The sequence below is a fragment of the Canis lupus genome, chromosome 13, assembly GCF_048164855.1.
Source record: "Canis lupus baileyi chromosome 13, mCanLup2.hap1, whole genome shotgun sequence".
In the NCBI taxonomy this organism is placed as follows: Eukaryota; Metazoa; Chordata; class Mammalia; order Carnivora; family Canidae; genus Canis; species Canis lupus.
The window spans coordinates 27605438-27631250 of NC_132850.1; the positions used below are offsets into that span (position 1 = coordinate 27605438).

The window sequence follows — 25813 nt, forward strand, 5'->3', positions numbered from 1 at the left end:
CAAAAGGCAGCTTTTTCAATAAATATTACTGGAGCAATTGGATATCCAAAGGCAAACAAAACAAAACAAAATAAAATAAAATAAAAAAAACACCACAATCTAAACTTTATACTTATATAAAATTTATTTAGAACTGGACTAAAGTGTAAACCCACAAAATATTTAAGAGGGAAAAAATACAGAAAATCATTCATATCTAGGATTTGGGCAGAGCATTATTATACTTGACCAAAAGAAAAATCGCTAAAAGAGAAAACTGAGATCCCTGGGTGGCTCAGCGGTTTAGCAACTGCCTTCGGCCCAGGACGTGATCCTGGAGTCCCGGGATCAAGTCCCACATCAGGCTCCCTGCATGGAACCTGCTTCTCCTCCTGCCTGTGTCTCTGCCTCTCTCTCTCTCTCTTATGAATAAATAAATAAAATCTTTTAAAAAAGGGAAAACTGATAAGTTGGACTTTATCAAAATTGACAACTCTTGCTTTGTAAAAAACCTTGTGATGAAGATGAGAAAACAAGCTATAGACAGTGAGAAAATATTTGCAAACCAAATATCCAATAAAGGATTAGTACCTAGAAAATATAAAGAACTCTCAGAACTCAACAGTAAAAAAGCAAAAATTTCAACTAGAACATGGGCAAAAGACAGAGATATTTCACCAAACACAATACACAGATAGCAAGTAAGCACATAAAAAATGTTCCACATTGTTAGGCATTGAGGAAATACAAATTAAAATAAGATTTCATGGTCCTGAGATTGAGCCCCCCCCCCCCATCGGGCTCTGTGCTCAGCAGGGAATCTGCTTCTCTCCTCCCTCTCCCTCTGCTCCTCTTCTCTTTCTCTCTCTTTCTCTTTCTCTCTCTCTCTCTCTCTCTCTCAAATAAATAAATAAATAAATCTTTGAAAACAATAAAAAACAAAAGAGAGGAAATATAAATTTAAAAAACACTATATCACTACATACCTGTTAGAATGGTTAAAATTTGAAGAAAAATAATAATGATGACAAAAGAATGCTAGTGAGACCATAGCTTGTGAAAGGGTAAATGTTTTTCACTCTGGACAACATCTTGAAAATTTCTTGTAAAACTAAACATATACTCACTATTAAGACTGTTGTCTTAGAAATTTATTCCAGAGAAATGAAAACTTATATTCACAAAACACTTCTGTTAATCTGTATATGAGTCTTCAGAGCAGCTTTCTTTGCTATGGCCCCAAACTGGAAAGAACCCAGAAGTTTGTCAACTGGTGAATGTTTAAGCAAAACTGTGGTAGATTCTTACCATTTTACTTAGGACTAAGAAGGAAGGAACTGTTAGAATGTGCTGCAACTTAGATGAATTCCAGGGAATTCTGCTGACTGAAGAAAGCCAATACCAAAATGTTACATACTATATAATTCCATTTATATAACATTCTGGAAATTTTTAAAATCTTAGAAATGAAGAACAGATTATTAGTTGTCAATAGGATGTGGTTGGAGTTTGAGGGTGAGAGGAAGGACAGGCAATGGGGGGAACATGAGGTATCTATGATGTAATGGGATGGTTCTGTATCTTGAATATGGTGATGAATACACAAATAGAAACGTGAAAATTTGTGTACTCCAAAATACACACACACACACATATAGATGAGTATATGAAAAACTGGGGAAATTGAAAAAAAATAGTGGTTGTAGCAGAATCAATATCTTGCTTGGGATATTATATTGTGGCTTTGAGAGATGGTATCATGTGAAACTGGATCAAAGATACATAGGATCGTCTATATGGTTTCTGACAAGTGCACGTGAATCTATAATTATCTAAAAGAAAAGAAAGAATAAAATGAGTGTATTTTGTGTATGTACATATATTCTATTTATTTCAAAATTAATTTTTCCCACTTTAAGATTTCTGAAATGAGGATTTTTTTAAACCAATGACTGTATGTTTTTATTTGGAACTTTTTTTCTTTTTTAATTGCACAAAAAGATGTATTCACTATTTATGGCATCTTGGATTCAATGAAATACATTAATATTCTTTCAGAGTATAATCTTAAAGCTTATATATTCAGCAGTAAGTAGAGAAATGCCATCAATCAGTCCTAAATCACCAGGGACACATAGTTGTCCATACACATTTTCAAATCTTCAATTAAAAATTTGTATTATTAATATGTTTCTGAAAGACAGTCACATTGGATCTACTGAATTTAAAGTAAACCTAGACAATTGGTAATGTGAATTTACTCCATGCATTTCAATAAGTTCTACATTTTCACATAACCTCAGGGAAGACCAGAGAAGTGCTTGATTAATAAAAGCCCCCTTCTCCCATGTCAGGTAGCCTTTCTAGCTGTGAAGCTGACAAGAAATAATGATTTGAGCATAAGAACTCCTGAGGATTTTATCTATGAAGTCTGTGCCTCAGTTTTCAAAAGGTCAGGAAAGGACATCATTGTGTTCATCCTTGTATCCCCAATCTCCATCACAATGCCTTTTAAAGGAATGAATAAATAAATGTCTCAATAAAATGTCTTTTAAAGTTGGAATATTGAATATAAATCTCCAAATTATTATGCTCATTTCAGAACATTCACTCCCAAAGCTTTCCTGTGCATTCTGTTTCAAGAGATATTCTACAAAAAAAGGACCAAGTATTGAATAAAGGTTTTCTAAAAGATAGTAGACTTTATTTTACCTTTAGTCTTACCACTGTTTTTGGTAATGAAATTGTTCAGAAGCAATTACAGTTCTTTATAAGTTCCAGAGGGGAGAATTTAATCATCTGGAGATATCTTTTTAGAAAAATCCTTTGTGTTGGTCTAAAATATGGACAATTTTTCTGTGAATTAAGGTTTCACTAGGTTAGAGAACAACTCCAAGGTAAGTCAAAGTTCAAGGCCAATGTGATTCTTTTGGCTAAGAATTCAATCATGTCATCTATTCATTGTTTCCATGGGTTCGGATTTTGGTACCACACGTTATTTAGAAAGAAACTATATTAGTAAGTTTTTATATGTTACTTTAATTCAAATTGAGGCCATATTTTCTAGCAAATGATCTTTGTACTGAAAAGGGCATATATTATCTCCTTTTTCTTTTTCTTTTTCTTTTTCTTTTTTTTTTTTTGTCTAGACAAGCAATCAACTTCCATTTATTTTCACATCTGTGGCTGAAACAGAGGCTCATCTAATGGTGACAATGAAAAACTTAGTAAGCAAAGAGTGAATCTGGTTATAGTCCATATCTCGATCTACTCCGAGGAGATATGCTTATTTGTGTGTGACAGATGTCTTAGCCCAGGAGGCAGACTGATGAAGAGGACATTTCTGGGTTCTCCTGTCTTGTCTGGTCATGACAACGAATCCTCAGGTACTTCAACTGCAGTTAAATGCACAGTTTCTCTCAGGAACCCTCAATGGACCAAGTTTCTCCACACATTGAAACCTTCCCATTGGACTTAACTTTTCCACTGAGGGCATTTTATGGATCCACTCTTGAATCTTAAGCAAACAAAATCTAGAGCTGGCCTGGAGTTCTACCTTGTAGAGGATAGGTGGAGGGAAAGGAGACCAGAATGCACTTGAAAACTCCTGGTGTGTTCTCCTGAGGATTAGGAGAACACCTACTTCCATCTCTCTGGCATGGCCCTGCCTGTTACCTTTCACTCAGATTCATGGCTCTTGCCTCATTGGTATTTGAACCGTGTTCACTTCTTGCTGAAGTTTGGACTCCTGCTGGCTACAGTTCCTTGCAGAGAGGACCATGGGATCTATCTGCAGCATTTTAACACACAGGTCTCCTTCATTAACAAGCTCTGTGTTCCCATTAAATCTTTGAGTAAAAAAAAGAATTTCTGATGTTATCTAGACCAACATCACACTTAATGTAGGAATCCCTTTCAAGCACCCCCTGGCAAATGTTTAAATGCTACCAGAAAAGGGAGCTCACCACCTAAAGACAGTATTTTGATTCTTCTCCTTTTTAATTAGGAGACCAAGGTGTAAACCAGGTCTCACACTAAGTTTCAACCAAGTCAGCGGTGAAGCTGGAACCTTGACTTTGGGAGCCCCAGAACCCCGCACATTTACCCATAGTATGGGTTTAGATTCTAGCTAGAAAGCTCTTAATCCCAATATGCCAGGGCTCTCTCTGTTCATCTGTTGTCTTGGTTTGTTCTATACTGGGTTTTTCATCGCCTTCAGACTACAAATTACGGCAGCAGACTAGGTCTTACATACATTTCTGAAGTCTCCCATGACCCCTGATATTGTGAATGTCACAGGGCAGATGTTCCATAAATGCAATCATCCTAAAGAGCAGCATGTTCAAACAGAGCTTTCCCAGGAGCAAAGCTAGGTAGGGTAACACATTTTCCTAGTGTGCTTAGGTAAAGCTAGGCTGGGTTAAGTGATAAGGAAAAAATGGGGCTCTCCTTTATCATTTCATCAAGAAAGTGTTCTAAGTACTTGCAGACCTTGTTTCCAGGCATCTTGGAAAGATTCAGGGGGAAGAGAGTGTAGGAATAAACAGCCCTACTGCCCAAGACTTAGGGCAATCTCTATCTCCCACTTCAGTCACCCAGCAAGAGTAAAACAGATTGAGCTCAGTCAAGTTTCAACAAGAATGTCTCTGCTTTGATTTGGGGGATCTTATTTGGCTTTGCTTGGATAGAAGCCAGAGATATGGCAAAATAAATGTATCACAAGTTTTATGATTTTGTTTTGTTTTGAATTTCTAGAGGCTCACTTTTTTCCTTTCACTAGCCTCATCTTGCAGATGAAAATCTGCAATCTGTAAAGGGCAAGGGGCTTATGTCCAACTGCAAAGCCACTGAGGAGTAGGACCATGCTCAGATGCTCTCCCTTGACTGAATGTCCCCAATGAAAAGGACACATGGTAGCCAAGGTTCCTAAAAGCAGAACAAGCTGCAGGAGGCTGACCTTGTCTGTATGCTCAGGGATCTACAAAGTTCCTCAACCTGCCCCTTGCCAATGGGACAGAGGGGTGAACATACACGCTGATGGCTCAAGAAAGCTGCATTAAAGCACCATTGTCTCACTACTGAAGAAACGAAAGCTGAGATCCACTGGCAATTTCTGAAGCTCCATAACACTTCTGGAAAGTGGTATGGTCTTTTCTGCTGAGGACTGTCAAGAATATGACACTAAGAATGGGAAAATCAGCCTATTGGCTTGAATGAAAATAAGGAAAAATTTGACGTGAATGACTCCTTATTGAGAAACATAGTTCAGGAACAAATTTTAGGCTGTTCTGTCATTTCTCTGGGTTCTCTAGATTTTAAAGCTGGGGCTGAGAACACTGCTCCCACTTTATTTTAGCCAGGACCTGGGCAAATGTTCCTAGTGGTTTAAATGCCATTAAGAGCTTGAATCCTTCAAATCAAACTATTCAAAGAACTGTTCTCTTTAAGAAGCTTTTAAAGTCAGATTTCTTGCTCCCCTAATATTAAACAAAATGTATTAGAATTAATCTAGGAAACTTAGGAAGGCAGTCTTGAGTTATCATTTTGGGAGAGGCAGAATATGAACACATGAGCAGACTTTAGCTCTTATCAGGGAGAAGCAGTACCACGGCCTGAGGCTCCAGCACTTTCTTCTAACAACCCTCTTACCATCAAGGAATGAATGAGGTTCAATTAAACATCCCCAGGCCCCATGATGGAGTTCAAACTCTGGAGGCTCTTCCCATGCACCTGTCTCTACTTAGAGCATCAATCATTAACAACTTATCACCCTGTGATGGATTGACGGAGGCCAAATCTTGCTTTGCAACCTCTCTCTCTGCAACATTCTTATATAACTTCTGCTTAGGTAATACTTTTATAAAGATTGGGATGCTGGGCTCCTTTCCAGGTCTCTCTGGGTTTCAAAATGCGGTGTGCCTGTGATGTTGCCAAGGTCCCAAATTCCAGCGTGTCTCTAGTCAAGGGTATAAGATCCCAAACTCATCGACGTGCCACACGGCGACTGCTGCAGGGGGTTGAGGGGCTCGCGGGCATAGATACCCGGAGAGCACAGATAACCATTAACGAGCGAGGTTTACAAAACTCCCCCTCCGCTCCCTTCCCCATACCACTGATTGGCCTCTAGACCTTCGGTGTTAACAGCGAGGCCAGAGGTTTCGAGCCCGGTTAGGAGGGGCCCCGGCGGGTCAGGCGGCTGGCGGTCCGGAGTGGTTGCTGTCACCCCCGCAGCCTCCACTGTGGCCGGAGCGCAGGTGGTCCTTGAGCGTCTGTTTGTAGCGGAAGCTTCTGCCACAGTAGGCGCAGGGGTAGGGCCGCTCGCCCGTGTGGATGCTGGTGCTGCATGAGGTGGTGCCTGCGGATGAAGCTCTCGCCGCAGTGCACGCAGCGGAAGGGCCGCTCTCCCGCGTGCAGCCGCCGGTGGTTCAGCAGGTGCTCCTTGCGCACCAAGCTCTTGCTGCAGTCAGTGCACGGGTTGGCCGCTCGCCCGTGTGGATCGTCTGGTGGCGGATCGGAGCTGAGTGGCCCTCGAAGTCAGTGCCGCACTGCGGGCAGGAGAAGGGCCGCTCCTGTGCGTGCCCCCGCTGGTGGAGCAGGAGGCTGATTTTCAGGCTGAAGCTCCGGCCGCACCGGGCGCAGCGCAAGGGCCGCTGGCTGGCGTGAGCTCGCCGGGGCTGCTGAGCCGGGCCTGGTCGGCGAAGCGCTTGGGGCAGTCAGGGCAGGGGAAAGGGCGCTCGGTGCTGTTATGCACCCGAAGGTGGTAGGTGAGTCTGGACGGGTGAGTGAAAGTTCTGGCGCAGTGTGGACAGGTGGGGGGCGTCTCGCTAGCATGCGGCTGGGTGCTGCTGCCCAGGTCGGCCTGCTGGGGGAGGTGTTTCGGGCACTGGGCTCAGGGTAACGGGTTCTCACCCGTGTGGCTACACTGGTGGGTGAGCAGCATGTCTTGGCTGAGGCTCTTGCCACAGTGGTGGCATGAGAAGACCTGCTCCCCAGCTGGAGGTGGCAGGGGGTAGCTACCCAACTGCGTAAAAGTCACTTGTCCCTCAGAGGCTTCAGCCAGGTCGGCAGCCGGACGCCGGAAAGGTGCCATGGATGCAGAGGGCTGACCTTTGAAAGTCACATCTGAAAAAGTATCCTTTGCTGCTGGTGGTGGAGAAGAGAAGGTGACCGGAAGCTCTGGGCACAAGGAGGCTCTGGCAAGGCTTTCAGCTTTGAGGACAAGTTCTTCATCAGCATAGGTGCCCTCGTGCATGTCACTGTCCTTGGTCTCCTGTGGGGCCCCAGCCTGGGGCTCTTCCTCTTGTTTGATCCAAGACAGAATATCTGATGTTGAAATGCCAGGCTCTTCACTGGGGTCTGTGGGAATCTCACTTTCCTCTGGTCCTGCCTGGTCCTCTGTAGTATGTTCTCTTTCCGGCTGAATCAGAGATAAGACATCAGGTTGATTCATGGCATCATCCATGGAGATGAGAGACTCGTAGTTGCCCTTCATGATATTCTTGTAAAGTTCTTTTTGCCATTCTTCCAGTTTTTTCCCACTCCGGAGTGGAAAAGTAGATGGAGATATCATCAAATGTCACAGGCACCTTCGGGATATCTCCTCTAATGCCGGGTGGCAGCTGCAGAATCCAGAAGTTCCTGTTCCTCAGCAGGTCCTCCAAGTTCTCCAGCCGCCTCTGCAGCAGCCCATACTCCTGCAGCAGGGTCCCCAGCACAGCCCACTTGCCCTCCAGTTGGTTCCCAAGGTCAGCCACCGTCTTTTCACAGCTGGCTAGCTTCTTCTCTGCTGTCCCCGTCTGTCCTTCTAGGTGCAAGAGTCGCCGGCTGTGGACCTCCACCTTCCTCTGGATAGCCTGCACAGCTGCCACCACTGTCCACAGGGAGATGGCCACAGTCTGCAGGTGTGCCTCATTTGCTGCTGGGGGCGTGCGAAGAGGAAGGGGCTGCAGCGACGTAAGGCCTTCGGAGTCCCATTCGGAAGTCTCACGGCTACTGTTCCCTCTTTTCCCTTCCTTCTCATTCCAGGCACTCCTCAACTGCCCATTCGGGCCCCTGACCCCCTGAAGCGGCTCTCCTTGGGGTGACCAAAGGCTCCCTTCCTAGCCGACAGTCCCGCGGCATGCTCCGTGGCTCCCGTGCGCAGGGCCTCTCTCGGGCGTCTGTGCGGCCCCAGCAGCTGGGAGACCGCCTGGCAGGCTGCGGGCCGGAGCCGGGTCGCCTGGGCCATGGCCCCGCGCTGTCCCGCCCAGAGTCTCCGGAGTCGCTGGCGTCATCGCCGCTGCCGCCGCGCCGCCCCACGCAGCCCGACCCCCCTTATTTCCCTTTTCTATCATGGCATATAACAATCTAATTTTAATGTTAACCTCTGACATTACGTATGAGTTCAATAAAGTGATTTTTTTGTATCCTCATTTTTACATTTTGGAGATGACGTTCATGTCAAGGATGGTTTTGAGAAAATGTGCAAGAAATATCATCCTTTAGATATAATATATTCTAAGTAATGTTAAATAGGAACACCTAAGATATAGCTCCAAATCCTTGTTTTCTTTCTTCAGAATACAGGCCATGTGTAATATTGCTGATTGTGCAAGTTCCAAAATCTTTATTCTAACCACCACCATCTATTGTCTACTAGTCCAGTCTCTCTCATTCTCTCACTCCAACAGAGCTCCCTCTTTATTCTTATTAAAATATTTGGCCTCTCACTTTTCCTTATTTTACATCTGAACTTTCTTCTGAGCATTTATCTTATTTGATGTGGAGTCCACCATCAATCAATCATGTCAACCATGACTTTTTTGTGCCCTAGATGTTTCTATGTATTATAACTAACTTGGAACCAAACTCTTTTTCCCTATCATAGTCTAAGACTAATTTTATAGCTGCAGAAGCATAACTTTATCTTAAATGATAGGCCTTACAGGAGGAATGTAGACTCCTTAAGTGTGAAGGAAACAGAGGAACCAAAATGTCATGCCTCCCATTGTCTGGAAACCTATAGGAAAAGAAGTCAGAAGATGCTTAGCAAAAATGTAAGAAAGAATTACTACTTTCGTAAACAGCAGAATAAATCCACAGTGATAGTGGAGAGGACTTCCAGCAGATCATGGGAGGTGTCTAGAGGCCTGGGTCTCCTTATCCAGTAAAGGAAGATGAGATATTTATTGTTGTATTCTGTATAGACAAAAAGATACTTCTCAAATAAATTGGGTGGATGTGAATATTTGTACATCAAGCAATAAATAAATAAATAAATAAATAATTTCAAAGTTGTACTACCCAAAGAGCCAACAGCATGGATTACAGTTAAAAAACAAACAAACAAAAACAAAACAAAACAAAACAAAACAAAAAAAACTTTTGGGATTCCAAATATTGACAAAGAAGCGACTGAAATACGATGCAACTTTCAGGAATAGTGTATTTTCCAATGCCTTTTCCAGATATGGCCAAGGAAATTCCTTGCTACAGTCTGAATACTTTTGTCCCCTCAAAATTCCTACGTTAAAATTCTAAATCCCTAGGAGGTAATATTAGGAATTGGGGCCTTCAAAAGTTCCCTAAGTTGTGAGGACATAGCCCTCATAAAAAGGATTAGTGTTCTTATTTTTTAAAAAAGAAAGCTCCGGAGAGGTCCCTAGCCTTTCTACCATGTGAGGATTTAGCAGAAAACACTGGCTATGAATAGGAAGGGAGCCCTCACCAGAAACCAACTATTCTTACACCTTAATCTTTGACTTCCCAGCCCCCAGAACTGTGAGCAATAAATAAATAAAGAGCCACTCAGTTTGAGTTATGTTGCTATAGCAGCCTGAAAGAAACTAGACAAATATTACAGATGGGGAATCCAAAAACCATGAAGAAACTACTCCCAAGGAATGGAATTGAGGCTTAATTTGGGAACATCCCCTTACCATCAGAGTAGAGAGCTTTCACCACACTTGCCCAGAGAATGTCAGAATTACTATTAACCAGCAATTGCTCTGTGTCTTCCATGTTTCCCCTTTATACACTAGAGTGTACACTGCATTTACTATGTACCTGTTTCCCAATGTGTATTATATATGTGGGAGAAAGATCATTTAAATTTAAATTTATTTTTAAAATTATTATTTTTTAACTTCAGTTGAGTGATATCTGATGGAAGAGAAGCCATCTAATTTAACATAAAGAGTATCATGAGATCCTGGGTTTGGGGCCTTATGCCATGATTGGATAAAACATTGGGGTGTTTTCCTTAGGAAAAAGTGAATTCTGCATATGGAAAGTAAGTAAATATTTGTGTAGAACAGAGAGGATTACCATGGTTTCTATTATTATTTCTAACTATTTGTTCTCTTTTCCTGTAAGAGGATTAAATATCCTTGCCAATTGCTATGCATCCAGCAGTAACTTTTTTGTGGCAAGAGTATACTTTCCCATCCCATAGATATTGGGTTTAGCCATCTAACTTCCTTTGTCCGTGGCATACAAAATAACTTTTTGTGTGCCAAATCCAAGTCTATCATTACAAACATCTCATTTGAGATAAATTCAAACTACCCATTAAAATTAAATTACTTCAGTCTGCTTTTTATTTAAAGTTTTCAAGCTTCAATTGAAGGGACATTCTGGAGAAAAATTCGTATTACGTGTTGAAATTTCTTAGGGGATTTTGAAGTCTCTTTTGATAATTGACCTAATAGATCATAACAAACTTACTATCCTTTTTCCTTTAAAATTTTTTTTTCATGTGCTCAATCCTAGGCTGTTGATAGTTCTGAAGAAAGCAAAATGTACCAATTAGCTCTACTGCAAAGTATGGACACCTAACCTAAATTTGACATAAAATAATGCTTAGCAATCTTTATTTTAATTTCTTATTGATTTGGTATGGTACTGTTTACCAAATTTTAGACTGCAGAATATTATTATCACATGATAGTCCAGGAATGAAGAAATCCATGGTCTAATAAATTAGGGAACTGTTATATATTGATCTTTGTGGAAATATAGAATGCATAATGATGTATTTCAAACACAGAGAAAAGTCCAGAGACTAGAATGATGAACAACCATGTACAACTACAGAGCTCTATTATATCCAAGTGTTTTGTCACACCTCATTTCATTTTATAGCTGAAACAATGTAGATATAGCCAAAGTCTCTCTGTATAGCTCTCTTGATAGGAGGGAATATTAGTATTCCTATTTTACTGATTGAAATAAACTGAAAGGTAATCTTCTCCAAACTAGTAAGGAAATTAACTGATGTCTAAACTGGTTCTGGCTCTTAATCCAACCTTTTTCTAAGTAAATCGTACATATGATGTAGGTTCATTATAACCAAAAAAAGAAGGAAAGAAAGAAAAAAGAAAAGAAAGAAGAAAAAGAAAGGAGAAATATATATATATTTAATATTCTATATAATATTATATATGCCATAATATCTCCTATCTGCTAAGATTTTGAAATTAAATATCAAATCTAAAATTTCTGTAGATGATAGCCTGTAAATATGGAACAATCTGTGTATAAATCTACACAAACCTATCTTGTAAGAGATAATTGTATATTTTAATCCAGTTAATTTGTCTTTCTCCTTTTTGCTTTAAACTTCCTTTAACAAGACACCATCTCTTTATCAAGGTGCTTGGCACATATTAGGTCATCAAATGTCTGTGAATGTGACTGTATTTACAATAAATAAAATAGTGTATTAAAAAGCAGCATACAATTAAAATACTCTTTAAAATATAGAGTCCGGGATCCCTGGGTGGTGCAGCGGTTTGGCGCCTGCCTTTGGCCCAGGGCACAATCCTGGAGACCCAGGATCGAATCCCACGTCGGGCTCCCAGTGCATGGAGCCTGCTTCTCCCTCTGCCTGTGTCTCTGCCTCTCTCTCTCTCTCTCTCTCTGTGACTATCATAAATAAATTTAAAAAAATAAAAATAAATAAAATATAGAGTCCTTAAGATATAATGGACCCAAAATTATTTTTTAAAAAGGATCCTAAAATGAAATTTTCATTTTGTAGAAGAGACAGACCCACTGAAACCTGGCCTTTTTTGTTTTTTACTCTATTCTCTATTTTTAATGAAAATTAAGAAAAGCCTTAAATCACAAAATTTTTTTACATATAACAATAATGTCAAACCCTTACACAATGATTTATTCCAGAATACTAATTTACTACCACTGTCAGCATCAACTGCATCCTAATTTATCTATGCTTGTTAATTTCACACTGACATCTAGTTTAGAAGCATAAAACTATTTTGAAGTAAAAATCTAAACTCTCAATTTTTTCATTGTTCAGGGAATTTTAAAAAATCAAAATTAAAAGAAAAGTTCCATGCCATGGAGTGATAGAATTATATATGTATAAAAACATTGTTTCTAATTGTATTGACAACAATATAGTTTGTTAAAGATTATAGAATTTGAAGTTACTTAAAGTAAGAATGATTATGATTTTCCCCCAGTCAGATGAAGGAATGGAAAAATTTACAACTAAGCAATAGCTAAATCTCTAAGTATTAGAATGATACTTAAGATTTTTAAAAATAAACTTAATCCAATTTTCTCCTCCATCTTAAATTGTTGTATCACATTGTTTAAAGAATTGTAACTTGATATTTTCCTAATTATTAAGTTGGTCATAATAATGCTTCATATCTTGAGCAAAAAGTACAAAGTTTTGAATTCAGCTGTAACTTTGTAGCATTGTGTTGTAGGAGAGGAAAAAAATTCTCCTCCATTCTCTTAGGGTCCCTGGCTGGGCCTAAAACTTAAACTGACAAAGACAAATTAATAGGAGATGATCATACAAATTTATTCAATATAAGTATTACATGACATGGTAGCATTAACAGGAGAAAAACATATAATTTTATTTATTTATTTAGTGTAGTCTGTGGACCTTGGTGGGTCCCTAAAACATATTTAAGAAGTCATCAAGTTCAAAATTATTAAGACTTTTTTTTTTGCCTTTTCTGTTTCACATGTTGGTATTTCACTGATGGTGGGTAAAATTGCTGGCACCCGAGGTTGAAACAAGGCAATGGCACCAAACTCCAGTAGTCGTTCTAATTTTTACAATGCACCACACATACAGAGTTTTTTAAAGGTGATTTACTTAAGAATACTATTGATGAAGCAGTAAAAAATAGTAATTTATATTAAACATTAACCTTTGAGAACACAACTTTTTAAAAATTCTACCTAATGCTTCATACTACAGTACAATTGTTATCTCCAGGAGAAGCACTTTTGTGATTGTTCAAGTGGTGAGCTGAACTAGCAGCTTTTTCTGTGACACATTTGTACTTGAAAGAACTGACAGGGGTATCTGGGTGGCTCTTTCAGTTAAGTGTCTGACTCTTGATTTCAGCTCAGGTCATGGTCTAAGGGTCATGGAATTGAGGACCAGGTTGGGCTCCATGCTGGGCATGAAGTCAGCTTGAGATTCTTTCTTCCTCTGCCCCTCCCCCCTTCCCCCACCACTCACTCTCTCTCTCCCTTTTTACAAAAAAAAAAAAAAAAGAAAGAAAGAAAAGAAAAGAAAAGAAAAAAAAAGAACAGCTGACAAACTATTCTTATTCAGGCATGTGTATTTGGCAGGTATTTTCTCAAAAACGATCAAAGTGAGCCTGTCACTTCTGGGAAACAAGATTATAGTACTTGCCAATGATAAAATGTGAGCTTTCTAGCAAAAATTGTGATTTTACAAAAATTACATCCACCACCATTAACTTGACAGTTTCCCAGCATATGGGGACCTTCCTGAAGACGTCAATGGTGATACTAGGAAAATTCATAAGATCTGCATAAATCAATGAATTCATATTTCTTAAAGACTAATGTAAGGGTTTACAAAATAATGCAAAAGTGAATGATCCATTTAACGTATAAGACAGACCCATGGATTTCAATGCAAGGCATTTATTGATATAATTTCAAGTTCCATATTGCCATTAACACCTAAGAAATTACCACTTGTCAGGTTTGGTTTAGTATCAAAGGAGATTGTCCACAATTATCTGAAAAGAATATTGAAACACGTCTCCCCTTTTTAACTACATATGGAAATAAGGCTAGATTTTCTTCATATACTTTAATAAGAGCAACATAGGGCAGTAGGTTGAATGCAGAAAGAGATATGCAAAATCAGGGTCTTCAACGAAGGCAGGCATTAGATTTGCAAAGATGTAAAATAATGCTAATACTCACTATTATTTGGTAAAATATAGTCATGTTATATAAAACATTATTTATGTTGCATTACAAAGTTCATCATAGCTATTCCTAATTGAATTATTTCGAAATCAATGTTTAATGTTGATAAATAAAAATTATAAAAATAAGAGTTCTTTGTTGTTGTCAACAATAAACTCCTTTACATGCTTGTACTTTTAATATTACAAAGCAGTTTTAAGATTAGAAAGTTAGAGAATTACTGGCATAGACTTTTAAATACTTTGCCCTATCTACTAGAATTGTGACTTCTCAATTGCTGTCCATTTGTAGTGCCACTGCCACAGAGTCCTCCTAAAGACTCTGATGACATCACTTTTGAAGGTCACCAAATGTCAGTGATTCTGTGCCTCATTGCTTAGCCACATCATCTTCCTGACTTTGTATTTTACCATTTTGCCAATAATGTCCTTTCCCTATAATCCTGCCTTTCAAATGCTTTTCATGCTACAAGATCCAATGCTAACACTTTTTCAAAACTTCTTGGATCATCCGCCCCTTCTACAGGAAGTCATCTTTCTCTGCCCTTGCATTCATTAGGAAGTTCTTTAAATTGTTCTTCTCATACTTGCAGTAATATACATTTTAGCATGAATATTTTTGTCTTTCTACTCCTATTAATTTTGAGATTCTTGAAAGCAGAATCATGCTTTTCAAAGGGCCTTATACATAGTAGATGTGTTTAATCCATTTAACCATTTTTTAGCAAATATTAGTAATGACTTACCATGTGACAATAAATATTAACAATTGTTTAGATACAGAATAAACAATTGGTCAGATACAGAACATTGCATCATGCTGTTACTATTAGTTACGGAAAAGATTTGGTCTTGTTTTATGTAAAATTCTTCCCATATAACAGCATTAAATCTCTACTCTGTCTATAGCTGTTTAGCTAATTAATTCCCAATGTTTTGTGGATTGCATTTACATAGAATGACTCATTTCATGAAATGGAAAGTATATCAGATTTGGTTTTATAAGAATACATAGAACAATAAAAGTTTATGGAGCAATAAATCAGTTAAGGTATAGTCTAAATGCATTTTTTCACACAAAGTGTGAGTATATCCTTGTTGCCACAGCCATAGTTCTAAAGCTGTTACTCTGGGCAATTTTACTGAAATGAGTTTAAAATGCTGAGTTAATATGATCAGTATAATTATTTTAAAAGATTCCGTCCTACTTTTTCTTTTATAACATCTTCTATAGTTATAATTTCAGCTTTGTTATATAATTGATTAATATTTGATCATTCGACTGGACTCCAAGCTTAAAAGGGCAAGAACATCAATATCTTTAATTGTTGCATTCTTAAAACCTGACATCGTGCCTGAAATATAGTTGATTTACATATTCATTAAATAAATAAGTGTAAAGAAATTAATGTTCCAAGATACCAATAATCTCTGCTTCCATTATGATTTCCATAATCCTAAGTGTGAACCAATTCTATGTATGTCAGTGTTCTGTTTTGTATGTAAGTAAACCTTTGTTTTTACAATAGCAGAGAATGGGAAATACCATGCTGAGAATAGTTGTATCTATAAAAACAACAGCTATAGACAATATGCAAAATATTAGATGCATAAGCCAGAGCTGTTTGTTAGGCACTGTAACATGATTAATAATATTATATATTTGGCAATAATATTTGTGTTCAGAATATGAGGTAACAGTCAAAATGTCTGTGGGTTGGCCTTTTAGAGAATGTTACATATCTACTTTGATTACATTGTTATTTGGCTTGTCCTTATTCATAGCAATGAAAAAAGCTATGGCAATAGCTCCTACTCTGGACCATCAGCCTGTACTTTATCTCTATCCTCTCTACTTTTCATATCATATTATTTGTCCTGCCACCAAAATTCTGTCTCTAAAGACTAAATCTCATCCTATAACCCTGCTACGTGGAACTCTTTCATGATTATGAAACTCAGTGGTTCTCAAGTGGGGAGCAATTTCTCCTTCCCAAGGAACATTTGGCAACGTCTGGAGATATTTTTGGTTGCCACACTGGGGAAGAAGGGAGTGTTACTTGAATCTAATGGGTAGAGGCCAAGGAGGCTGCTAAACATTCTAGAATGCACAAGAGAGCCCTCAGTGGCAAAGAATTATCAGACCAAAGAGTCAATAGTGCTGAGGCTGGGAAACTCTGACCAAAGGATACAGTTCAAATTTGTATACATCCCAGATGAAATCTCCCTACTGCTCTCTCTACCTCTTTCACATAGGATTCTAACTTGTAGCTTAAAGGACACATCTGGCAAACACATGTGTTTGAGCTGATCGTCTGCCCCTTTTGGATGCTTCAGATGCTTTCCAGTTTGCCACATCCTCCACCACTTGTTATCGTCTTCATCCAGCTATCTTCACTTATTCATGTTTCCCACCTTCCCTAAAACATCCAGTCTTGGCAAACCCTACTTCACATCTATGCAAGAGCCACACAAACCTGCCTGTGTTCCTCTTATGCTCTTTCGTGTCTCCATATCTTTGCATATGCTACAAAGTCTGACTGAGACACTTCCTACAACTGTGCTTCTCAAGTCCCATGTGCCTGATGAATTAACTCATGTTTCTCTAAATTCGTTCTTTGCATTTGTGTTTTCGCTCTCTACATTTTATTATGCCTTTGATAAGTTTGCACAGAATCACATTTTGGTGTTTATGCTTTTGCTTTTCTGTTGAAGTTCTTCAAAGTTAGAACCATGCTAATAATTATATTCACAGCACCTAAGATAGTGCCTGAGCAGACATTTAGTACATTTTGGTTGAACTCCTGTAATTAAATAAATTTGTGGAGTACTCTTTAACTCTGTAAATCACAACTGCTATACATCTAATCATTTTAGAATCCAAATAAAGAATATTTTAGACTAATTCTTTTTCTCAAATTAATAGACAGTAGAATTAACGTTGTTTTCTTTTGAAATTGTAGGGAATAGGAATTGCTGATTTGATACCCATTCTTGCTGTAAAGAACAAAAAGAAAAAAAAAAAAAACCCTTACGGTTAGTACAGCCGCTATGGAAACAGCATGGAGTTTTCTCAAAAAAATTAGAACTACCTATGATCCAACAATCTTACTTCTGGGTATATATCCAAAGGAAGTGAAATCAGGATCTCAGAGATATCTGCACTCCCATGTTCATGTCAGCATTATTTGGAATATCCAAGATATGTAAACAACCTAAATATCCATGGATAGACAGATAAAGAAAATATATGATATTTCAAATAAATACAAATGATGTCTGGCATGTAGGTTGTAAATTAAAGCCCTTCAATATTAGACAACTGTTGGAGTGCCTGGGTGGCTCAGCAGTTGAGCGTCTGCCTTTGGCCCAGGGCATAATCCTCAAGTCCTGGGATGGAGTCCTACAGCGGCCTCCCTGCATGAAGCCTGCTCCTCCCTCTGTGTCTCTGCCTCTCTCTCTGTCTCTCATGAATGAATAAATAAAAAATCTTTTAAAAAATTAGACAACTGTCCATATAGTACAATAAATATTAAAACTAACTGGCACACACACATGCACACACGTACACACACATAGGTTATACTTAAATAGATTTAAATAAATGATAAATAATACAAAACCATAGCTAATTTTCACACAGGCAAGCCTTAAAAGTAACAAATTAACTTCAATAGTAGAACTGTAATATTTAAAACTCTGCTAAGGAATTAAAAACTAGTATTTACTGAGAACGATGGCTAGTATTTTTTTTAAATAGGCTTCACGCCCAGGGTGGACCCCAACGTTGGACTTGAACTCATGACCCTGAGATCAAGACCTGAGCTGGAATCAACCAACAACTGAGCCATGCAGGCGCCTCAATAATGGCTAGTATTTACTTGGACAATTTCTTGGCTCATTATAGGTACTGAGCCAATGTTAGTAATGAATAAATACATCAATAAATGAATGAATGAACACTGAGCACTCTTGTAAGGAATTTACAAGTGGTATCTTACTAATTCCTCTCAATAACTCTATGAAGTGGCATCTCACAAATGCATTTTCTGAGGCTGAGACATTAAGAATTATAATCACCATTGTAATTCGGATGTTTTTATTGGTCTATTGTCTTCTCTTTCACTCACATGCATATGCATTTACAGCACATGAATTGAATACAGGTGTTGAGGGAACAAAAGACACATAGCCAGGGGGTCACACACATTGAGCCTGATGGAATAGCATTTATTGGAGAAAAGCTCAGGGAAAAGAGCAAAAGCACATTCAGGTCTCTACTAAACAGTGTGGTCCAGCAACATCAGAAGGCAGATTCTGGGAGAGAGAGACCTCAAATTTGGGCTGTGTGACATTTAAGCTAGATGTTGGAAAAGAAAGTCTCTTCTCGTGTCCGGGATGAAAGGGGAGTGTTGGCATCCACGTCCTGTAGTAATCCAAATTGATTGCTATAAGCACCAGGCCACTGCTCCTCAACATGGAGCTTGGGAAGAGCTCAACTCTTTTCTGGGAGGCCAGCCTGTAAGAGATTTGCCTTGGACAAATTGACCCTTAACTCTTCAAGTTAAATCTTAGCAACAATTCCTGTTATTTTATTGAGCACTGATTTCTTAACACTGAGTGCCTGAAACAGCTGTCCGAGCCAGTCTCTAAACTCTCAAATGCTTCCAATGCATTTCATATAGAAAAATAAAAGTGGTCTAGAAACCCTAATGCAAAAGTCCTTTTTTCCTATCATTAAATAAAATCACAGAATTGAGCAAGATTGGCAATAAAGATATAGCTTCTCTTTGACTACTTCTTTTAGTCTGCCTAGGAGCAGGTTACTTGCAGAAAAACCAGCAATCCAGCTAGCACAGCTTTGTGTTTGGGAAGACAATAAATAATCTTCCACTGAAAAGCTTACCATAATTATTACATTAGATTCAAATTCAGATCTAAAAAGCAAAAGATTTTACCCCCGTGACAAAACCCTTCATTAAAAAACAAACCCAAAGAGTAATTTAAATGGGATTTGCAAACCTCCAGGTTATACATTACTCCTGAAATCCAATTAAGTCAAATAAATACCAAATCCTGAGGAAATGTTAAGAATTTAGTCCATTCTATTTAGTTGAATAATACCAAATTTATTAAAGAAGGAGTTCTCAGCTTCTCTTTTTTCAGGTGAGTACTTCTTAAAGGAATTTTTAAGCATGTATTTCCTCATAGACACTTTGCGTAGAATATTTCATAAATCTAAATACTAGCAAAGGAAGTCATTGCTGCATGTAGTAAATACTGACTTTTTGATATAAGTTAGTTGTAATACTTTAAAAAGTGAATTTAATGGACCAAATACCATAGATGTTTTTTATATACTTTTTTATTTAAATTCAATTTGCCAACATATAGTATAACACTCAGTGCTTTTCCCATCAAATGCCCTCCTTAGTGCCCATTATTCCCATGATCACACATTTTTAAATGCATGAAAAGTCTACTTTTTAACATTTTTAACGTTTACATTATTTTCTCTTGAACTCATATTTCCAGTATACTTCTCCAATAGAATATTATCCTAAAACATGTTTTGATGCCCGCAAATACTTTATTGATTACCTGTCATGCTTCTCAAATGCAAATTGTGAATCAACATTTGATATTTTTCAACGACACAGAAATGCTCAGGTTTTCTTCTGGATTAAGTTTTTATTACAGATCTTACTTATATACTATTGATTAAAACACCATAAATACAACACGTGTCCCTTAATTTAAAAATTACCTTTAGGGGCACCTGGGTGGCTTAGTTGGTTAAGCGTCTGCCTTCCACTCAGATCATGATCCTGGGGTCCTGGGATTGAGCCCCCCATCTGCAGCCAGTTCCCTGCTCTGTGGGGGGACTGCTTCTCCCAATGTTCCTCCCCTGTTCGTGCTTTCTCTTTTTTAAAAGATTTTATTTATTCATGAGAGACTGTGGGTTGTGTGACATTTAAGCTTTCACCCAGAGAGAGAGGCAGAGACACAGGTAGAGGGAGAAGCAGGCTCCATGCAGGGAGCCTAACGTGGGACTCAATCCAGGGACTCTGGGATCACACCCTGAGCTGAAGGCAGATGCTCAACTGCTGAGCCACCAAAGCATCCCTCTCTCTCTCAAATAAATAAAAAGAAAATCTTCTAAGATCACCTTTAAATGTGATGGAAAAAAAATTTAAATTTTCTTTTTTTTACCAGTTGTTATGTAATCTTTGGTTGACTATAACTTATTACTGGACTGAGACTGGGTCCAACATTGGTTCTATTTCTGTTTTTTTTTTTTTTTAAGTAGATGTCCACACTGATGACCACCTTCTCATAGGTCATCTGCTCCTCAGTATATTTCATCTGTGTGGAAAATACTTTAACCTTCAGATACTTGCTTATCCATAAAGGGCTAATGACATCAGAGGAAAAGTAGCTGCTGCCACCAGCAAACCTCTGTGATTCCGACCTCTCTGGAATACGAACTTCTTCTGCCCCATTCCTTCTGCATCTCTGTGATCTCTTTAACAGACCAATTGATAAATCAGTTTTCTCTGGTTATTGTCCTCAGGGCATTTGTCCACTCAGAGAATTATTCAATTCCATTGTTTGTTGGTTTTTATCCTTGTCTGGTGACAAAGTAAAGAAATTTTGGTGCATTCATGCAATTGAATACTAAGCAGTGATTTAAAAGAATGAGGAAGACTTAGAAGTCCTGATATGGAAAGATCATAGGTGCCCCCTTGGTGGCTCAGAAGTTGAGCATCTGCTTTCTGCTGGAGTCATAATCCTGGGGTCCTGGGATCAAGCCCCGCATTGGGTTCCCTTTGGCGCCCACTTCTCTCTCTGCCTGTGTCTCTGCCTCTATCTGTGTCTTTCATGAATAAATAGATAAAATCTTAAAAAAAAAAAAACATCAAGTTATATTGGTAAGAAACTAGCTTTATTTTTAATGTGCACCTTTTTGAAATATGTGCATACATTAAAAAATACAATTTTTTAAATTAAAAAATCTGCCAGTGGAGTTCTTTCAGTGATATTACAAATTTAAGAATTGAACCTCTTTGTTTCAGAAATGAAAATGAAGGAAACAAATGTTTACCTTCTAAAATTCTATCTATATGGAAAACACATTAACAGGCAAACTTTGATGAGAGAATGCCATACTGAAAAACCTAGATGTTACAAGATTTATACTCTAGTCTGATTCTGTTAGCTGAGTAATATTGGAAAGTCTCTAACTTCTCAATGTCTCAAGTTCCAATCTGTAAGATAACACTAAATAATATAATTCATTTCTAGAATTCTATTACCCATTGACAAAAATGTTATTCTATACCTAGCAACTTGACAAATGAAATAAATGGTAAGTCTTATATATACAATCAATCCAGTGAGGTATATATTTATATTTAGTTGTTGTATATTGTATATTTTAATGTATTTTATATTTCTTATATATAATTTAATTTAGTAACTAATTGGAAGCAAAGTTTGTTTTTGTTTTTGTTTTATTTATTTGTTCATGAGAGACCCAGAGAGGCAGAGACACAGACGGAGGGAGAAGCAGGCTCCCTGTGGGGAGCCCAATGTGGGACTTGATCCCAGAACTCTGGGATCACTGCCTGAGCCAAAGTCAGAAGCTCAGGCATCTCTGAGCATTTAACCCCCAAGTCACTGAGCCACCCAGGCATCCCGCAAAGTTTGTTTTTAAGATTTTATTTATTTAATTTACAGAGAGAATGAGAGAGCATGTGATCAGGGTGAGGAGTAGAGCAGGAGGGGGGTAAAGAAAGTCAAGCAGACTCCACGCTGAGCACAGAGCCTGACGCTGGGCTCTATCTCACAACCCTGAGATCATGATCTGAGCTGAAACCAAGAGTCGGAAGATTAACCCACTGAGCCACTCAGGCACCCCATAGCAGAAATAAAGCTTAAAGATTAAGGTGATAGCCTTAGATTAACTTGTCAGTGTATATGTGTGGGTGTGTATTTCATTTAGTTACAAAATACATTTCTAAATCACTGAGTTTGTTTAGTGATTAAAAAAGAGCAGTATAGTTCTCAATAACTTTTACTTTTTTTTGCCTATATTCTATTATTAAAGCTTTTTGATTACTCTTCCATAACCTTGGCTATACAGATCATTTACATTTTACATGGTGCTTATTAGAACTTTTTTTTAAGTGTTCTGATTTAAACTTGCAAAAGCAATCTTCCAACTGTAGAGTTTTGATTATCCAAAATGGATACAGATATTCCCGTTAGGAGGTGTTAACTTTAAATTAACACATGGGCCAATCTATTATGAAAAATAGAAAAGCTAAATAGTAATGTCTACATTTTGTAGCTATTTAATTAAACTAATTTCAAATGTAATAATTACTTTGTGTTTTAGAATGTCTCTGAGAAGCCTGGTAGTCTTAGACTAGATTCAGTATGTATTAAAAGCGCACATGCCTTGTTATATTGAACACTATATTACTTTAAGCAACAGCCACAATATTTTGGAATTCAGGTATAAAGACACTGTAGCAGATACTCTGGGCCCTGCCCGGATCCCCTGATTCCCTTTAACTGATTCTGTGGGTCCCACCACCAGCTCCCGTCCATTGCTTCCAAAAGCTCACCCTGGCAACTGTCTTTGGAAGATTTCTTTGACCTGCTCAGGCAGCTTTGCCTACCAACGCATGCAAACAACTGGAAATGTTTGGAAGTTTCACCAAGCACCCCTTGCCCTCCAGTTATGTCCTCCTTAGCCAATACTGACTAGTGTAGAAGCGAAAGTCCAAGTCCTGTGCTTTAGAACATGACAAACTCTGAGACATCATTTACCCTCCCGAGACGCCCTGTAGGATCAGGCCCAGGATGAGGCTCTCCCTGAAAATATGCCATTTTTTAAAAACGTACATTGTTTCTCTGTTCTGCCTCTCCCACCCTTTTGTTGGGTTATACCGCAAGGCTTCCTTTAAATAAATCACTTGTACACAAACCTTGTCTATTCCTACTTCTAAGGAGTTGACATTAGAAAGGCAAGTTGCAGCAGAGCAGCAATTCAGCAGAGTGCTAAAGAGAAAAGACAGGGCACTGTCACCCTCATCTTCATCCTAAGCCCTGCTTTCAAAGGAGTTATCACTTTGTAAAAGGACAGGCAACTGCACAATTCTCCTGCCCTGTAGCTGTGCTACTGAAGTCCTGCCAAGGGTAAAATGACTGTCCTTGCGTAGAACAAACAGAAACTCTGTCCAAAACGTGTTCATCCTTCCTCAGCATGAACATGGGGCATGCCCGATAGCCATACAAATAATGTTACTTTTACTGGAGTTCTTCCAATAAATGAAAATAGTATTTGACTGTTACTCTATACCAAACGGATAATAGCTTGGATTATGTATTAAGGATTATTTGAATTAAGTACTTTAAAGATATTTTGTAACCAGTGTTTAAAACCTAGTAGTGAAAAATTCTTATACTGATAAAAGTTATGTTTTGGGTTTTTTTGTTTTTGTTTTTTTTTAGAATTAAATGCCACAGCAGATGGTAGTATATTTGAAACATTTCCAAATTATTTCACCTAAATGTAATTACATTATAATCCTATTACAGAAAAGAAGAAGGGGGCATAGGGGCCATATTTAAATTGAAGAATCACAGTCACGCTAAATTGTCAGGTGGAGTGATACAAACTAGAACAGATGGCAAAGGTGATAGCTTACTTTGAAATCAAAATAAGCCGTTTTAATATAAATGAATATTTTCGAAATATGAAAAATTATAATTAAAAGTAATAGATTTTGACCTTATTTGTTGTTGCTCTGTAATTAGGAAAATCCTTTTAGTAGAAAAAAAAAGCTTTATTTTTTTTAAAGATTTATTTATCTGAGAGAGAGAAACAGAGAGAGTGTGGGAGGAGGGACAGAGGGAGATACTCTTTCAAGCCAACACCCAGCTGAGAAGGGAGCCATAAACAGGGCTCAACCCCAGGACCCATGAGACAATGACCTGAGCCAAAACCAAGAATCAGACACTTGACCGACTGAGCCACCCAGTGCCCCCAAAAAGGTTTTATTTAAATGCAACGTACACTAATACTCTTAAATTCCCTTCCAGATGAATTAATGCTGTAATTAACATGCTTCTTTTTTCTTAATAATAAAAAGAGATATCATTTTAAGATTTTATTTATTTATTTGAGAGACAGAGCATGTAAGAGCAGGGCGAGGGGCAGAGGGAGAAGCAGACTCCCCACTGAGCATGGAGTTGGACGTGGGGCTTGATCCAGGGACTCTGGGATCACGACCTGAGCCAAAGGCAGACACTCAACAAACTGAGCCACCCAGGCACCCCTACCCGCTTCTTTTTAAAAATATTTCTCCAATTAATTAGATTGTATTTTCATGTTTGTTGCCATCAGAAATACATCTCACAGAGCAGTTTTATCTTTTTCATTTCATAAAATTACTATTTCTAGCAATAGAATTCTTGATTTTATACCTGTTTTCATCTCCTGGCCCTGATAAATATGTTCTTACAGAGGCCAAAGTGTCAGATGCTCTGTATCAGTGCTTCTCAAACTCGAGCATACATAAGAATCACATGGAAAGGTTGTTGAAACATATGTTCCTGGTTGACCAGAGATTCTGAATCAGTAGATCTGGGTTGGGACCAGAAAATTTGTTTTTTAAACAATGTAACAGTGCTTAAGCTGCCCTTACTAGGGGCCACATTTTTAGCAACACCCTATAGGTGAAGTTATTCTTTTGTTTCCCAGTAAAAGACTAAATGGGCAGTAGGCATCTAATTACATATATTCTTTTCATCTCTCTCTCCATATATATAAGACAGGATATAAGATTTTTTTGTTTTTTTTTTAAGTTCTGAAATTACATTTTAGATTATTTTGCAATATAGATTTTGGGATTAATCAAAAAGCTAAAAAGACTAAGTTCATAAAAGCACGTATCTTGAGGAAAATATCCAGCTGTTAACATGCTCATCAGAGCATCATGTCTGGAAAATTACATGAATCTCCTCAAAGGGAACAGCTTTTGAGGAGTAGCATCAACTACTTTCTTCCTCTCAACTATCACTCCTGCTCTCACTTCCCATCCCTGTCTTTCAGTGGATGCTTGGTAGGTCCTCGATTGCTTGATAGTTTTCCGTCATTCTTTGCCACATTGGGAAAAAGAAATTAAAACTGAGAAGCACCATAGTGTCTCCATCCTTGAAAGAAAAGTTACTCCATGTGACTTCGAATTAACTAAGCCTGGGATTCAATCCAGGGACTTGTCACATGATGCCTTCAACCTCCAGGCATCTTGCTGTATAACCTTTGAATCTCAGAGGACCCTTCTAACATATTTTATCAAACAGTTAAGTGTGTCAAATTTGAATATTTTATTGCAAACATTTTAGGAGTCTCAGCAAGCCCTTTGCTGTGGTTGTTAAATATTCTGGATAAATCTCCATATTCCTCAGTGGGCCAGTTACTGGACTGAAACCATGAACACTCCCTCTGTAATTATCTGTTTTACGAGATCTTGTACAAGTCACTTCTCTTGCCTTCACTTTCTTTTCATCTGAAATACAAAATGGACCAGATCATCTATATC

At 38.2% G+C, this 25813-nt stretch overlaps 1 pseudogene; it reads right to left on the minus strand.

Annotated features, from left to right (window-relative positions):
* Positions 1 to 6055: 6055 nt before the first annotated feature.
* LOC140602178 (zinc finger protein 398 pseudogene) lies at positions 6056 to 8137 on the minus strand (annotated as a pseudogene).
* Between the last annotated feature and the right edge of the window lie 17676 nt (positions 8138 to 25813).